Source organism: Stomoxys calcitrans, chromosome 5, assembly GCF_963082655.1.
Source record: "Stomoxys calcitrans chromosome 5, idStoCalc2.1, whole genome shotgun sequence".
Classification (NCBI taxonomy): Eukaryota; Metazoa; Arthropoda; class Insecta; order Diptera; family Muscidae; genus Stomoxys; species Stomoxys calcitrans.
In genome coordinates this window covers 15,153,408-15,171,716 of record NC_081556.1, presented here as the reverse complement: position 1 = coordinate 15,171,716, position 18,309 = coordinate 15,153,408, and positions in this window count along the sequence as shown.

Here is an 18,309-nt window from a genome sequence, read left to right as displayed (position 1 = left end):
GGGCCTACACTAAAACATTGATAGATTTGCCCAGGGTTTACAATACAAATGTGTTAGAATAAAAAAAGGTCTCCTGCCAAAGTTTAAAAAAATTGGAATAAAAATATGTGTTTTAGAGCGAAAACACTTCGCATCGGCGTGCGTTTATATGTATATTAGCTACTCCCAAAATAAAAAAGCATTTTAGTTTTGTATTATTTGATTTTATTCTCTACCAAATAATCTAAGGTATCAAAATTTAAAAGCTCTTTAATTTGAATGGCATCGGGATCGTCCTTATCTATATCGTCACATATTTTTGGTAGCCATTTAGTTCTGATGCTGTATAGTACCGGATCAGACGATAACAATAAATATTGAAGTAAATCATAATTTTGGTTAAATTTGGTGCTCTTTCGGGTATTGAAAAGCCGGAACTGTTTAACATCTCTATTACGGGATTCCTGAGCTTCTTCTGTAAGTTCTCCTAACGGAAGTATGTTGTATTCCACAATTTCCTTGCCATGATGTAAGACTTTATGTACTGTCGGTGTTAAAGCTTTCCACGAATATAAATCAGATAAAATGTTTTTTGTGTCATTACTATAAGCTTCAAATTTGGTTGAATTTATCATCTTTTTGCTATTGATTACAGCCAAAATCACTTTGAATCGTCTTAGCAAGTGTTCATCAAGACCGGTTATTTTAGATGTCGATACGGGGTCCTCAAAAAACCGCCTTGCCGAGTTGCCATCATTTGTGCTTCCGTATCCGTAAAGAGGTTTATCTATTATAAGTCCCTTTTGTTTAAACTCCAACTGGATTCGATTCTTCTCTTCCTGCCTCATTTTGTGAAGATCTTGGTTGTTTCTAGCAGAGACATCGCGGTTTCCAGGGCTAGTCCGATATTTAAGGTCATACGATAAATGCAAACAATACTCCATGAATCGAATTCTACAGTGCAGGGGCGAAATACCGAAATTGAGCGCATTTTCGTTTACTAAATTTTCATCAGACTTGTCCTCGAATTGCCCATTCTTCTTGCCACAAATATTGCATCTCCAATTGGACATAACGCCAGTTAATGCGTTTGCCACCTTTCCATCGATCATAGTGAGTTGTAGTTGAAACGAAACTTTTATATTTCTTCCCAATTGGTTTATAACAATCATGGGTAATGCAGCAATTTCTTCCTTTATTTCGTTCACCAAAGATCGTGTTGTGTTCCGGTCTTCCTTTGTATACTCAAACCGAATTGGGCGACATAAATATTTTGACCCAGGTGTTCTATTTATCCATATATCTTGAAATGCATTTTCTTTCGATGATGAAGATTGGTCCTTGTACAATCTCATTCTCAATGGTACTAATGATGCCATGAAAATTGATGCGAAGTTGGTATCTATTTCTGTTTGTTGCTTATATTCGGAAAATCCAGATGATCCATCACAACCCCATTTGCTGATCAAAACCACTTCGGAATTATTACATGTGTTCAACTGTTCTTCAGTAAAATTAGAAATAATTCTAACAGCTGTATTTTCAACAAGATCAGCAAGTTTCACTCTTGCTTTTAATTCGTCCACGTATATATTTGATGGCACCATTTTCGTCCTGGTGTTGTACAATTTATGTTTTGAGGGTAAACAACCCCATCCTTTTTCACGAAGAGCCTTCCTCATTGTTGAGTATTTGTTTCTTGAGAGGCCTAGGTTCAAAATCAGGGCCAGTGCATCTTCCTCCGTGAATTCTGTAGTCGATTTTGGAGTTGGAATACTTTCTACCATTCTCTTTACCCTTTTCGGAGATGCTAATGGTAAAACATCGACAATTCGTCCAACATTTTTTGGTTGTGTTTTTAACAATGCTGTTTTGAACGTATCTTTTATTAAATTTGGCGGATGTGCCGCCAATAGTTCCTCTTGTTTTTTCTTTTTGGTTTTCTCCGTAACTTCGTCGTATGCTTTGCTAGGCCGGCCGGGAATCAGCGGTTTAATTTCAATAAGTAGATCCGATTTCAGCCACTTCTCATACATTTTGAAAAACTTGATTTTTGCGAATGAACATTCTGGCAACCTTCTCTCAAATGATTTGTAGAATTTTTCAAGTTTGTCTAAAGCGTCTTTATTTAGCCTTATTCCATATATGTGGTCCAAAGTGTAAACAAGTTCCTTAAATGACTCCGTGTATGATTTGGAATCATTTTTGATGTCCCATACAATTTTCGAAAGAGTGGAATACTTCAGTATGACTTCCATAACTTATAAATGTCCTTTACGCCTCTACAAAATATAATGAAGAAAATTTGGATTTTGTTCAAATATTTATGCAATATATTCACAATTAATGACCCATTTCAGGTATCAGACGCAATCGTAAAAAGGGGTCCAAAGTGCCTCTTTTTACTTACTCTTCTATAATTATTTACCTGGACTCGAATTTGGTTAAAAAAAATGACAATGAATTTTTTATGGGTAGGTTTTTTCACATTCATTGATACGGTGGATTTCCTGGGAATTCGACATAGCGAAACAGGTAACATTTGTCTGCATCAAATCTTAACACAAATATATATATATATGCAGGTATATTTCTAGGTTACTTTTTATTCAAAAATCATCAGCTTACATTAAAAATAGATGTAGGTACTATACAAACGCACGCCGATGCGAAGTGTTTTCGCTCTAAAACACATATTTTTATTCCAATTTTTTTAAACTTTGGCAGGAGACCTTTTTTTATTCTAACACATTTGTATTGTAAACCCTGGGCAAATCTATCAATGTTTTAGTGTAGGCCCCATATAAGGTTCCATTTCACAAATAGACATTTTTATATAGAGTTTAATGAAGTGTAAATGAATTTTAGAGTAGATAGAATCCGAGTTGAGAAATGTTTTATACATTGTTGGAAAGGTATTAAAATTTCCTTTACGATAAGGTATGTTGCGTAAATATGGCTATAGTGTGTCATGTGCAATTAGGACAACAAAAACAAAATTTGGGAAATTCGACTTTTTTGAAAAATTGACTTTTTTATTGCCGGTTCCATAAAATGGAATAGAATAGAGATATTTCCATGATTCTTTTTGTGTTTTGTAGAAGAAGTGTTACCAAATAAAAGTTTATTTAACATCTTTGCAATAAAATGTGACGTAATACTTGTTTTTTAGCAATGAATATAGCACTACTTGAAAATTGACTTTTTTCAGTATTTTGATCGCTACGATCTCATTTATGGCTAGGATATGGCGAGACATACCTTAAAATGTTGGGAACATTTTAAGCTTTCATTTAAGTTCAAAAAAAGCGAAAAAATCCCCGTGGAACTTTTTTTCCAGTGAGAAACTTTTGAAGTTTAGTAAAAAAATTGGCCATTTTGGTCTTAAGATAACGGTGTTGTTTGATATCGAAATTAGCCAAATTAGCACTTAAAACTTTTCTTAATACCTCGACTTTGTGAAAATGGAAAGAAATGATAATGCTTTGATGGCCAAAGTTTGCGAAAACTTAAAGGAAATGGGAGTATCTTTTTTGAAAAATTTTGCAATTTTTTGACAAAAAAAATATTTTTCATATTGAAAACGATGCCATTTTTAAACCGCCAAAGATATTCACGTGATTCCTTTTGTATTTTATGCACACATATGCTGGCATAATTTGTGTGAAGTATGAAGTTTATAGCTTTAAAATTGACGGAGTTATTTAAAAAACACTGAAAAAAACCAAGGCCAAATTTTCATATTTTAAAATTAAACAATTCATAACTCCTTAACAGTACACGATGGCATGGTACTTTATGCATAAGTTTTTTAGATCTTGTCAAGCTCTTTCTCTAGAGTCCTAAATCATGTAAATCGGTTGAGTAGATCAAAAGTTATGGCCCCCAGAAGCTTGGAGAAGTCAAAAGTGGTCAACTTTGACACCCTGTAGCTCACCCTGTATTAAAGATATGGACCAACAACAGCACTTTTCTGAAAGCCTATGTCCTCCTCTACAAATGTCTAGAACATTTTGTATGGCTAAAATCAACAGATAAAAAGTTGTAGACTTATTTCCAATTTTTTTGCCATTTGGCCCACTGTGCGTTGTTCATTTGTAAGACGATTCATAATTAAATTATAGACCAAGAAGATGTTTGACAGTGACACAAAACACGAAACGTGCGTGAGCTGTTTAAACCAGGGTTGCCAAAAAGATAAAAACTAAAAAATTGTCCTTTACTCTATGGAGTCACAGATAATAGCCAAAAAATCAACCTTTACAAAAACCTCGATTTGTAGTTCATCGAGACTGTTTAGTGCAGATTTTTTGCTAAGACTTCTGGTGCGAAAAAGATCGATCCCATCTTATCTTCAAATGCCAGCGATTTGCCTTGGCCAGTCCTAATGCGAGCGATCCTTAGATTAGGCTAGGTTAGGTTGAAAAGAGGGTGCAGATATCTGCCCCATGCAATTATAGACATACACCTAAGCCAGTCATCGGCATGTTGTGCGCTTTTAAAAACTAAAAAATAACCTCGAAAAAGAAAATGTTAAGCTAGGAATTCCGTATTACTTACAAAATCCTTCTTTGATTTTCATGCCACGCCTCTATGTTGGTTTAAGTATTGTGTTCCCGCCTAAGTGTCAGTATCTGTTAGAAATACTCCAACGTCTCATCATCTTTCCCACATGTCCTACACATGCTATCACTAGCCACATCGATTTTGCATAAGTGAGCTCGTAGTCCTAAGTGTCCCGTTATGACACCAAAAGCTATACTGACCTACTTTATCCCGAAAGGCTTCGGGTTAACCAAGTTTATCAACGGCAGTTCTCTGGCCTTCACTGCTAAATCGTCCGGCCTTTCATTCCCCTCAATCCGTTATGGCCCGGCATCCAAACGATGCGGATTGTGCCACCATCAGAGAAAGCGTTAATCTCCTTCTTACACTGCAAGACTGTTCGTGACCTTACCCTCCTGGCTGTTATTGCCCTTATGGTCATTTTACTATCCGTATAGATGTTCACACTCGACATTCTCTCGTTAGTACCACACCACTTCACGCATTCCGTGATCGCCCGGATCTCCGCCTACAGGACCGTATTTTGGTCAGGTAGTCTAAAACAGATCTCAGTCCCTGGGCTTTCAATGTAGCCCCTCATGCCCACTCTGTCCCCTAGCTTTGATCCATCCGTGTAATATGATCTTCCATATGGCAATACTAGGGTTCCGTCAGTCCAAGGCTGTGCTGCAGGCAGCAGTACCTAGCACTCAAAATCAAGTGTTGTCTAAGGTATCCGATCGGAAACCTCCTCCCTTCCTTCCGGGTGTCCCATCGTCGCTTCGAATATACCTCGATGATATCAGCTGCTTCCATCCTCAATCCATTCTCCATCCATCGTCTTAAGTCTCATATCCGCAGTAGCTGCCTCACATTTAATATGTATGTCAATGGGTCAGATATCTAGAATAGTCTCCAGTACCCTAGTGGGCGTGGTTCTCATCGCTGAACTTGTTGTATGGTCCTTACGTTGCGCTTTTTCTCCATAGCAGCCCACCAAACTACAGACGCGTATTGAAGTATTGGTCTTATCACGCTTCTGTAGTCCAATGGACTATCCTCGGATTCAGGCCCCATTTCAAGCCTACGGCGGGTCTACACAGTGCCCATCATCGGTGAGCTTTCTCAGTACGCTCCTGAATGTGACACTTCCACACAAGTTTCCTATCCAAGATCACTCCTATGTTGTTCACCTTATCAGATATCAAAATCGTTTTATTGAAGAAACGAGCTGCTTCAAATTGTCCCACCTTTGTCTTAATCGTGGACAGACATATTTCAGTCTTCTCTGGGTTAACATTGAGACCCCTGTCTCTAGCCCAATCATATGCCATATGCAAGACCCTTTCAGACCTTCTGCATAGGTGGTTATGCTCATTACCCCTAAGAAGTATTATAAAATCGTCGGCATAGCAGACGGGTTCAAACCCCTTCTCAGTCAGCATCCGTAAAAGGTTATTTATGATGGTCACCCAAAGGAGTGGCGATAAAAAGCCTTTTTTATCATGGACTTCCTATTTGAGTCTCCACAAGCTCAAAGAACCTTCCTCCATGTCCTGTAAGATCACAGTCTGAGAAAAATGTCTTCAACAAATATACCAACGTATCGACAGACAACTCTTTCCAATCTTCGCCTAACCTTTGCAAATTTCCCATATTTGGGGAGCCCTTTGCCCTTTAAGAGGCATAATCACCTCTGAAACATTTTTCGCCAGTTCTTTCCAGGTTTCAAAACCAGGCGTCCAGCGTCATAGGCGGAAATGTTAGCCTCTGCGCTACGGTGGCATCCTTTTACTTATTGCCTATAAATTATGAAAATTACATCACGATTTCTAGTTTCTCTCTAAAACATTTCCAAATATTTTTGTAAACCACACACATTGGTAATCTTTTGTGAAATCCCCAGCTAAAAAATCTACGACCATAAACATGAGCATATGTGAACTGCCAAAAAAGCCATTAAATCGTGTAATTACCTAGATTGGAACACGGCTCGAGAGTTTTGTTTGCAATTACTTAGAATTAAATGAACTTCTACCCCAACCAACCGAAAAAAAAACCCAGTAGTGGCACAAGTGCAATAAAATTGCAAAACTTTTGGTGGAGTATTTAACATTCCCCACTTCGTATCTGCAATAGACAAAGGAATTTGAAGAAATAACCACCTAATAAGAGAGTCCTCCGACAAATGTAATCTTCTTGGGTTGCAAATCAAATGGATGTTAAGGTCTCCAAACCTCATTGTGAAAAAAGTTATGACCATAAAAATGCCAACGTGTTCTCATACTTGCAGTCCAAACTTTAGGTGGTTTTGTTTTTTTTTGACCACATCCATCCATGTTTTTTGCTAAGTAACACAAGTAAATGTTGTGTGAACATACTTTTTTAACACATAAACTTTGTCCTGCCCCTCCATCAAGGAAAGGACTCGCGCACGCACAAACACACACGCCAAAGTTAATCAAATTTATAATAAATTACAATGTAACCGTGATTGAGATGCATAAGTGGGGCAATGCAAAGAGAAATTCATACTTGAGTGTAATGAAATTGAAGTTCATATTTGTATAACCCAGCATACTTTTTGGGGGGAATCTTCATGAGATGAAATCTCTCGGCCAGAACTTTGTATACTCTCTAAACTATGAATCATGTAAAGCATTAAAATCGAGGGGTCTCGTACAACTCACTATTCCAAATTTCAGCAAAATTTCAATACTAACCACAAACCTTCCATTAAGGAACAGTGGGTACACCCCTCTCACAAATCGATCAGCAATAAATGAGTACCGTCCGATCCGTGAGACAAATTTTACCCGCAGAGCGACACCACTTCGTAGAGAATGTAAAAAAGTCTTCCCAACACACTGGCGGTATGCATTGACATCGAGGGGGCTTTTCACAATGCTCGGACCGACACACTGATCCAATCCTTAGACCTGTATTGAGTCAACCCCGTCCTTGCAAATGCAAATTTTGCCCATGAACATTCCACTAAGGAACAGGGGCAAACTTCTCACATATCAATGAATGCAGTCCGATTCAAGTTTAAGCTCAATGATAAGGGTCTCCTTTTTATAGCCGAGTCCGAATGGCGTGCCGCAATGCGACACCTGTTTGGAGAGAAGTTTCACATGGCATAGTACCTCACAAATGTTGCCAGCAATAGGAGGGGAAAACCACCGCTGAACACTTTTTCTGATGTTCTCGCCAGGATTCGAACCCAGGCGTTCAACGTCATAGGCGGACATGCTAACCTCTGCGCTACGGTGGCCTCCTGACCCGGTCCTTAGAAACTGGATATGCTACGGGACAGATGGATAAATTGTGTGTCATATGACATAAATTTAGGGAGAAAGTGGCAACAAGGCACGCCACAGGGGGGCATTTTATCTCCACCCCTATGGGTGGCCACCATAAATTACCTATTACGGATGCTTACTAAGGAGGGATTTGAACCCGTCTGCTATGCAGACGATGTTATTATACTTCTTAAGGGTAAGGATCCGAACCAGCTATGGAGAAGGGCCGAGAGGGTCTTGCAGATGGCACACGACTGTGGTAGACCTAGGGTTCTCAATGTTAACCCAGAGAAGACTAAAATCTGCCTGTTCACGAGGGCCAAACTGGCCTTCGAGTGAACTGACCTTTGGTGGGCATCCCATTCAACCTAATCTAATCATAAACCTTCCATTAAAGAACATTGAGTACACTCCTCTGTACTATCCGATCCATGAGACAAGTTTTACCCGCAAAGCGACACCCCTTAGAAGAGAATGTAAAAAGAGGCTGCCCAAAACGTACACACTGGCGGGATGCATTGACATTGAGGGGGCTTTGAACAATGTGCGGACCGACACACTGATCCAATCTTTAGACCTATATCGAGTGGACCCGATCCTTAGAGACTGGATAAACCATATGCTAAGGAAAAGGTGGATAAATTGTGTGTCCCGTGACATAAATATAAGGGAGAAAGTGGCAACAAGGCACGCCACAGGAGGGCATTTTATCGGCACTGCTATGGGTAACCACCATAAATGACCTATTACGGATGCTTACTGAGAAGGGATTTAAAACCGTCTGCTAGGACGAAGGTTCCGAACGAGCTATGCAGAACCGCCGAAAGGTTCTTGCATATATCACACGATTATGCTAGACTTAGGGATCTCTATGTTAACCCAGAGAAGACTGAAATCTGCCTGTTCACGAGGAAGACGAAGGTGGGCCAAATTGACGCACCACGTTTCCTGAATAGAACGATTTCGATAACTGACAAGGTCAAATACTTAGGTGTGATCTTGGACAGGAAACTGAATTGGAAGTGTCACATTCAGGAACGTACCGAGATGGTTCACAGATGTACTCTGTTGGGCCGTAGTCTGGAAAGGGGGGCTATCCGAAGATAGTCTACAGGAGCGTGATAAGACCGATACATACTTACGCCACAGTGGTTGGTTTAGAGATCATGTTCTCTTGGCCTATGCGGAGCTATGAGGACTACGCCCACCAAGGCACTGGAGACAATGGGACCTGAATCCGAAAATAATCCTGATTAGACCAATACTAACTTACGCCTCAGTAGTTTATGTATCCGTGACTACGCCGAAAATATGTATCCGGGACTACGCCCACTAAGGCACTGGAGACTATTCTAGATATCCTACCCATAGACATACAGATTAAGTGTCAGGCAGTTACTGCGGCTATGAAACTTAAGTCGATGGGAGAATGGATAGAGGATAGGAGCCGGTTATACCATCGCGGTATATTCGAGGTGACGATAGAAATCTGGTAGCAATAGAATAGGTTTCCGATCGGATACCGGAGACGACACTTGAGGTCGAGTGCGAGGCACTGCTGCCAGCAGCACAGTCTTGGATTGACAGAATCCTAGTATTGCCAACTAGAAGATCATGTTACACGGATGGAACGAATGCGTATTTAACACTTTGGAAAATCACTGCCTGATGTTTTAATATCAGGATCTTAGCATATCCTAGTCTTCCAAATCTTGAGAAAGGCCTTGATGATTCCGTTGTCGGGTCCCTGTTCGTTAGGCTGTGTTGGAACTCTCGCCACTGCCCTGTCTGATGTTTTAGTATTAGGATCTTTACTTATCCTAGTCTTCCCAATATTCAGAGAGTCGGTGATTATCTCGTCTTCGGCCCCGTGTCCTTGTCTTCCCAATCTTAAAAAAGACAGCCATGGCCCCGTAATACGCCATGCCTTTAGTCATAGCCCTGTTCCTTAATGGAATGTTCGTGGGGAATTTTGCAGTATTTCTACCTTTGATACTTTTTTGGAATCCAATATCGTGACAATAGTACCACAAGTCAATTGGTTTTGGAGGTGAGCCGACACCTATCTGAGTACAAATTTGAACTTTACTCCTAACTATTTTTAAGTTTAGACGGAAATTGTCCCGATTAGAATTAAGGTAATATGAATCTTGCCCTTGCTGATTTCCTCCATCAGAGCGTAAGTAGGTGTGTTACTCCGGTTGAGGTTTATCTGGATGACATCAATCATTGGTCCTCTACTATTTAGATGGGCTTCTTGGGAATGGATGCTGATCTATTTCATCGTCTGCTCCCTGTTTCTTAGGCTGCATTGAGTTTCCCGTCACTGCACTGCCCGATGTTTTAATATTCGGATATCCTTGTCTTCCGAATCTTGAGAAAGTCGGTAATGGTTCCATCATCGGGTCCCTGTTCATTAGGATTGAGTCTACCATCCCTGCACTGACTGATGTTCCAATATAAGGATCTTTGCCTGTACTAGTCTTCCGAATCTTGGGTAAATGGGCTATTTGGGAGTAGGTTGTGGTCTCATCGTCGCCTCGCTGTGCGTAAGGCGGCATTGAGTTATCTGCCACTGCACTGGCTGATGTTTCAGCACTAGTATTTTTATCCATCCTAGTCTTCCTAATCTCGAGAAAGACGTTGATGGTTCCATCGTCGGGTCCCTATTCGTTAGGCTGTGTTGGAACTCTCGCTCCTGCACTGTCTGAGGTTTTAGTATTAGAATCTTTACTTATCCTAGTCTTCCCAATATTGAGAGAGTCGGTAATAATCGCGTCGTCGGCCCCTGTTCGTTTGGCGTTTTTGAGTGTCCCGCCATTGCAACGCCTGATGGCTCAATATGAGCATATTCGCCTCTCCTTGCCCCGTTATACGCCATGCCTTTAGTCATAGCCAAACTTGTCACGGAGACTTGATCAATGCCAACCACAAGGAGAGTTACTTCCTCCTTCTCCTCCCTGTGGAAAACCTGCCATTTATCCACGGCCAAATTTTGGTTTTGCTTGTTTAAGACTTCCATCATGCGTTCCGTCGCGATTTCGCCGCCCACATTCTTGATGAAGACTGTCTCCTTTGTGAGCTGTGAGATGTCCATTTTTCTCACAAGGTTGAGCTTTGCACCCACGTAAAGCGCAGCGTTAAAATGTCCCCTGTTCATAGTTCAATACATGTTCGATAACCCAATCCTTTACCAAATGCCTCAACTGAGACAGACGATCTGGTGGAATCCTACCGGATGCATAGCCGATATTGATGACTGCATAAGTCATCTCATCTCTGTTGTGCTTGCTTGCCACTCCGACGTAAGAGGATGGCCCCTTACCTTTCTCAGCGACCATCTTCCCCTTCCGTGAGGGAATCCCGAAGATCTGGTGGAATCCTACCAAATGCACTGCACATATTGATGACAGCATAAGTCAGCTCATCTCTGTTGTGCTTCCTTGCCACTCTGGCGTAAGAGGTCAGTTCTTCCCTTTCCGTGATGGCTGTGGTCTCCTTTTGGAAGTCAAAGTCCTCCATGTAGACTCAGGGACCATGCGCGATTCCTTCTTTCCTGTTCCGACTTTGTCTTCCTCCACAGGACTGGTGTCTGGTGTCTCCATTGCGGGGGGCTGGCTTGGTCTTCCCAGAGTACTTGAAAGCGGGAAGCTCTTTTTTCTTCATCATTTAAGCAGTGTCATGCTCTTCGGGAGATCTGATTCTCTGAATGAATGGCAGCTCTATCCCTTCCAGCATCCTGCACTATCGACCGATTGCGCTGCCAGTACATACTCCTCTGTCTACTTCGTCGTGCCCCGGATCGCTTTCCCGGTCTGCTTCTGAGCTTAGCAAAGCCATCGCTCACTTCTGCCGTCATCCCACCGCCCTCGTATCTCGACTCGGCTGTGATGACTGTTTCATTGACACTATCGCTGTCTGAATCCGAGTCGGAAACACCACCTTTACTTAAAGGCTAGGGACGAACTGTGCGCCCCTCTGGTTTATCCATTTATTCCTCATGAATTAGTCTGACGACTAGTTGTGCGCTTGAAGCATTACTCTCGACTACAGGTGTCAAGGTACCCACGCCTATAAGAGGGAAGGACAACATGCTGCGGTCTAACGCCAACACCGCAGCTGTTGGTTCCTTGGAGTTCATTTTGAGCCTCCTCCAAAAAGGCTTTAAAATTTTTTTTGTAATAGGTGGTAGTACCTATTCGGAGATACGGATATTTTTCTTTGAGGAGCAAAATAAAATCACGTCCGCTCTTAGTATTAAGAGCGCACAACAAGACGATTACTGGTTTCCATAGTGGCATGGGGCTCACTCACTTTTGGGGGCTCTTGGTAATCAATGGGACTTTCACAAGTAGAAGGTACAGGTTGTAGTCTACGCTGATGACGTTGTTATTATGATGTGTGACCAATTTCTCTCTACTATTAGAAACCTCGTTCATGGTGAACTGTGGAAGCTGTCTGGATGGGAGAAGGTCAATGATAATAAGGAAGATAGGAAGATAGTGACTAGAGTTACACCTTGTGGCTCATGGTTATCGATGGGACTTTCAGGAGTTTAAGGTACAGATTGTAGCCTATGCTGATGACTTTGTATTTATGATGAGTGGCCATCTCTCTTGAAAATTGCAAACTGAAGTATCTGTCTAGACGGGAGAAGGTCAATGGATTTGAAAAGACTGAAATGACCTCCATATGGGGGAAATTCTTTGATTGCTAGCTAATGGTATTAATGGTGTAGCTGCTCATGATTCTTCACTAGAAATTGTAGTGGAAAGGAGTATGAGGGACTCTTTTGGTATTCCTATGCGTAGGAATTAGAGTCTTAGGGCTGAGGGTAAACTGAACTTTAACTGATTTAGTTCGACCAATACTCACCTATGGATGTCTTATCTGGCAAGCGTCTCTTAAAGAAAGGGAGCTCCTTAAATACTAAATACAAAAGAGGTGAGCAGTACAGGTCATGGACAGGGTAGAGCTGCCCTGTAAGTCATCAACATATGTGCCATTTCCCTGCAATAGCGGTTAAGAGGCATAGGATTATGGATGCAAATTTGCCCAAAAACATTCCATTAAGGATCAGGGGGTGAATATGGATACATATGCACATTTTTGCTAGATTCTGTTTAATTACCTAGTCCTATTTTCGTTCTGTTTTATAAGTCCAAAAAATATGTTAAGAAGACTTTCAGGGAAACAAAAGGACTTAAAGTAGTAAATCTAAAGTTTCCCAAAAACATTTCCATTCATATTTCTGTACCTTTTGCTCCTCCATGTCAATGCAATTCCAACCTACAGTACTTTACCATTCACAGCCAGCCTTAACAAGTCCCGCACAACAATTTGCTTTCTGCATTATCATTACAAGTTTCGCTGGGTTATAGAGACCAACTTGTTGGTCTCAAAACTCTCCAACTCCCTTCTAGGCAAAGTCATAAAATTGTGAAACAGACAACAGAAATTGAAGAACAACTCACATCAAATCAAAAAAAAAATGCCAGAAGATTGTGATGTGGATGATGGTGATGATACTTTTCTAATTAGGTTTTGTAGCAATAAAATTTAAACGTTTCTGTGGCAAATACCCAAACTTTTTTTTCGGCCAATGGGTCAACCTGGGCATTAAGGTTGTTGCTTGGAATACACCACTACCAGCCGACTACCAATGTTCTTAAGCCAAGAAATGGGATGTTCATCACAGCGTTTTTTCTCATACTCACTCACTTCATGCATTATGGATGATGTAATGATGATATCCTTCTCCACCTCCTACCTACACAACTTAACCATCCGCTGTTGGCAGGGATGACGTTACCGCGGCAGATCGGCAAATAGCTGGATATATTTTACATTTACACATTAATTTAATTTTACGATTTTTGACTCGATGACTTGTTTTTCTTATATTCACAGAGTTGCTGAGCAATTTATTTACTCTTACCAAAAAATAATTTCTTTGAGTGTATTTTTGAAGATATAAAAATAAGTATAGAGTCCTTGTTGACTGCTGATAAGATTTTAAAGTTAATTTCATACACATTGGCGAACATCGACCACAGCGTTCTTTTGCGGGTGTTCCCCCGAAATCAATCGCTAGATTTTCCTCTGGCTGCAAACAAACCAAATTTGGTTGCAGACTGTAAGCGCCGCACAGTGGGATAAAAACGAAAAAAATCTAGTAAAAAAAATATATGTCCTTTGAGAACGGATAGTGATAACTCTTCGAAATTTGAAATGGCTAAAGGTAAAGTGTTATTAAGATCATGTGCAAAATTTCAAGGCGCTAGGGGGTCCGGGCGCCTATTGTATTTTTTGCAAATTTTGCCCATGAACATTCCACTAAGGCACAGGGGCAAACTTTTCACATATCAATGAGTGCAGTCCGATTCAAGTTTAAGCCTCCTTTTTATAGCCGAGTCCGAACGGAGTACCGCAGTGCGATACCTCTTTAGAGAGAAGTTTTTACATGGCGTAGTACCTCACAAATGTTGCCTGCATTAGGAGGGCAAAACCGCCGCTGAAAATTGTTTCTGATGTTCTCGCCAGGATTCGAACCCAGGCGTTCAGCCTCCACTTGACATCATCTCCATTCCCCCCGAAACTTTAAAACTTCCGCCTGAATGATTTCTTTTTTGGGAAAACAACGCCCAGCAAGTTAACAAGGAAGTTACAGGATACGTCGCACCGCACAGTGGGTTATAAACGAAAAAAAACTTGTAAAAAATATGTCATTTGAGAACGGACAGAGATAATTCTTTGAAATTTGAAATGGCTAAACCTGAGGTGTTATTGTGCAAGCCCTAGGTGACCCGGGCGCTTATTGCAAGGCCCTAAAATTGGTCAGACTCGGACTGCCAAACTTCATTTGTAGACCGATTTTGAAAATTCTTCTTTTGAAAAAAGTGTGAGAAAAACGAATAGAGGTATCTTAACAATTCTTTTTCAATTTTGCAGAAAAAAATGTCTTCAAGAAACCAAAAATAAATTCTGCCCGATTTTTTTTTTACAAAAATCCCCAAAATGTCCAATTTGGGGTAAAGACATTTTTTTTTTCGTTTATATCCCACAGTGCGGTGCGAAGTATTCTGTTACTTCCTTGTCCTCCCTTGTTAACTGGATGAACATCGTTTTCCCAGAAATCTTTTAGGAGATGATGTCGATGCAAAAGCGGCTGCCCGTTCGAACTGTCACGATATACGTGAACAATTGGGCCGGCTGAAGGCTTTGCCATCGTAAGGGCGTCTTTCAGGCGGAGGCCTTCGCAATCCTGAAGGTACTGGAGACGAATGTCGATGGAGGAACATCTGCATGATCAGACTGTGAGGATAGTTTAGGTTAGGTTGAGTGGCAGTCTGCTATCAGACTCACTTAGACGTTTTCGTCCATTGTGATACCACAGGAACAGGAGAAGAATGTTGTCTTCTAAAGGGTGATTTTTTAGCTATTTACTTTTTTGGCAACACTGGTCCTAATTTTCACAAACGCCAGATCTCCGTGATGGGTGGTGCGATTTAAGCGAAATTTTGTGTGGTCTCTTAAAAAAAAAATTTTGGTATTCAAATTTCGGATGGGGTACCTGGGGGCCGCCCCACTCTAAAACCTACCAAATATATATTTAGACCAATGACGACAATATGGGACTCAAATGAAAGGTATTTAGGATAAGAAAACGTATCTGTTAGCCAATTGTCGGACCCAGTGCTAGGGGGACCACCCCAACCTCCAAAACACCCCAAAAATCGGACAGATTTACCGACAATGGCAACATGGGACTCAAATGAAAGGTATTTGTGAGTAGAATCTGATATCCAAATGTGGTATCAAGTTTCTGGGGGTACACCCCTTCCCCAAAAAACCCCTCAAACAGGAATTATTTACTGACCATGTTAATATGGGGCTTAGATAAAAGGTATGTTGAATAAAAATCTAATATCCAAATGTTGGGCCAACTGTTTGGGGGGGGCCGCCCCTCCCAAAAAGGACATATTTACGACCATAGCAATATGGGGCTCAAATAAAAGGTCTGTGGGAGTTAAGCAAGAATCTGATATCCAAATGTGGGACCAAGTTTCTGGGGGTACACCCCTTCCCCGAAAGAACCCCCCCCCCCCCCCAAACAGGACTTATTTACTGACCATGATAATATGGGGCTTAGATAAAAGGTATGTAGAATATGAATCTAAAATCCAAATGTGGGGCCAAGCATTTGGGGGCCGCCCCTCCCAAAATTTACGACCATAGCAATATGGGGCTCAAATAAAAGGTCTGTGGGAGTGAAGCACGAATCTGATATCCAAATGTAGGACCAAGTTTCTGGGGGTAAACCCCTTCCCCAAAAGACCCCCCAAACAGGACTTATTTACTGACTATGGTAATCCAGAAGTTGGGCCAAGTGTTTGGGGGGCCGACCCTCTCAAAAAGGAAAAATTTACGACCATAGCAATATGGGGCTCAAATAAAAGGTCTGTGGGAGTTAAGCACGAATCTGATATCAATATTCGGGAAAAAGTGCCCATGGGACCACGCCACCTCCATAACGTCACCCATATAGGACGTATTTGCTGACCATTCCAATATGGGACTGTAATAAGAGGTATTATAGAGTATAACACGAATCTGATATATATTTTCAGGGCCAAGTCACTAAACGGCCGCCCATCCCTCAAAACACTCCCCAAACCGGTCATGTTTGCGACTATGGAAAAATGGGACACATATGAAAGGTATTTTGGATTAGACCACGAATCGGATATCAAAATTCGGGACCAACTGCCTAGGGAACATCCCACTCCCTTAACAACCCCCTAATGGGAAGGATTTGCTCACCATGACAATTTGGGTATTAAAGGGAGCGGCCCAAACCGGACATATTTGCTGACTTTTGCAATAAGGGGTTAAATGAAAGGTATTTGAAATTAGAAAACGAATTTGATATCCAATTTTGAGGCCAATATTTGAGAGTAGAGAACGATGCTGATATATTTTCAGGGCTAAGTGTTTGGGGGACCACCCCACTCCCCAAAACACCCCTAAATCGAGCATATTTATCGACCAGGTCAATGTGGGGCTCAAATAAAGGTATTTGAGAGTAGAAAACGAATCTGATATCCAAATGTGGGATCATATATTTGGGGCACCACCCCTTTTCCAAAACACCCCACAAAGAGTACACATTTTGGGGCCAAGTGTTTGAGGACGCCTCATCTCATAAACTCCCCTTATCCCAATGGCTATATGGGGTTTAAATAAATGGTATATGAGCACGAAACTGATATTTTTTCAGGGCCAAGTGTCTGGGGGACCACCGCACCCCCGAAAACACCCCCAAATCGGACATCATGACAATATCGGACTGAAATAAAGACTTAAGAATAGAGTATATCAAACACCCAAACGTTAATGAAAAAAATTGAAAATTGCTAACCTCAGGCGAAATATTCCCCCCCAAGGTGTTTACAAATCTTGTAGGCTGACCTCGTATTTCGATTCTTCAGTCAAAAGTTATGCGTGTTACCTATCGTCCGCCTGTCAACAGCACATCAGCTTTCGAACGAGTGAGCTGCACAAATATTTCTTTTTAGTTGATATTGTAAATCGACCTAAATGGCCGTTGTTTTGATATATGATCCGATATCCTGATTTGATCTCTTGAGCCTCTAAAAGGTGCAATGTTCACCCGATTTTGCTAACATTTTCCACGATGACTTCTGCTATAACCTTCAAACTAGAAGCCTAATATGCCCCTAATCGATTCATTTTTTTTCTGTCAGCCAACACGCAGGGGATGTCCCGAGAGGAAATTAGGAATTGGAGGGGGGGAAATGGATGTAGTGCTTATTGACATTGGTCTTAAATCTTTGGATGTCAAATTGGGTGGGAAAAACATTAGCCGGAAGTCGATTCCACATTAGCCGAACGGTTCGGGCGAAATAAGAATTCTCTCTATAATGCATTGTGCCGTCTGCTGGCCAATCAATTACAAATGGGTGTGAGTTCCTGCAATGTCTAGTATCCCTGACATACATCCTTACATCAGGAATAAGAAGACAAATATCAGACGAACACACACCATGAAAGTACCCATAGAACAGCGCCAAACAACCCACATTGCAACGATGATGAAGGGAGTCTATAGAGTTGGATACCCCACTGTACCCAATCAACGCCATCGCTCTCCTCTGTACACGGTCCAGTAGCACCGGGGATGATTTTGAAGCTCCAGCCCATACATGTGAGTTGTACTCCATTTTTGGCCTTATGAAAGTGGTGTAGATGTTAAGAAGATCAGACGGAGTGAAGTAATTCTTACACCTTTTAAGGAAGCCAAAACACTTGAATCCTTCTTTCGACACTTCGAATACATGTTTAGCCCAACGGACATTACTTTGTATTTTCATGCCCAGAACATCAAGAGCTTCTAAATGCTCAACATCTACACCTTTGATAGACAAAGATGATGGTGATGGATCAGCGCATCGTTTGTGTG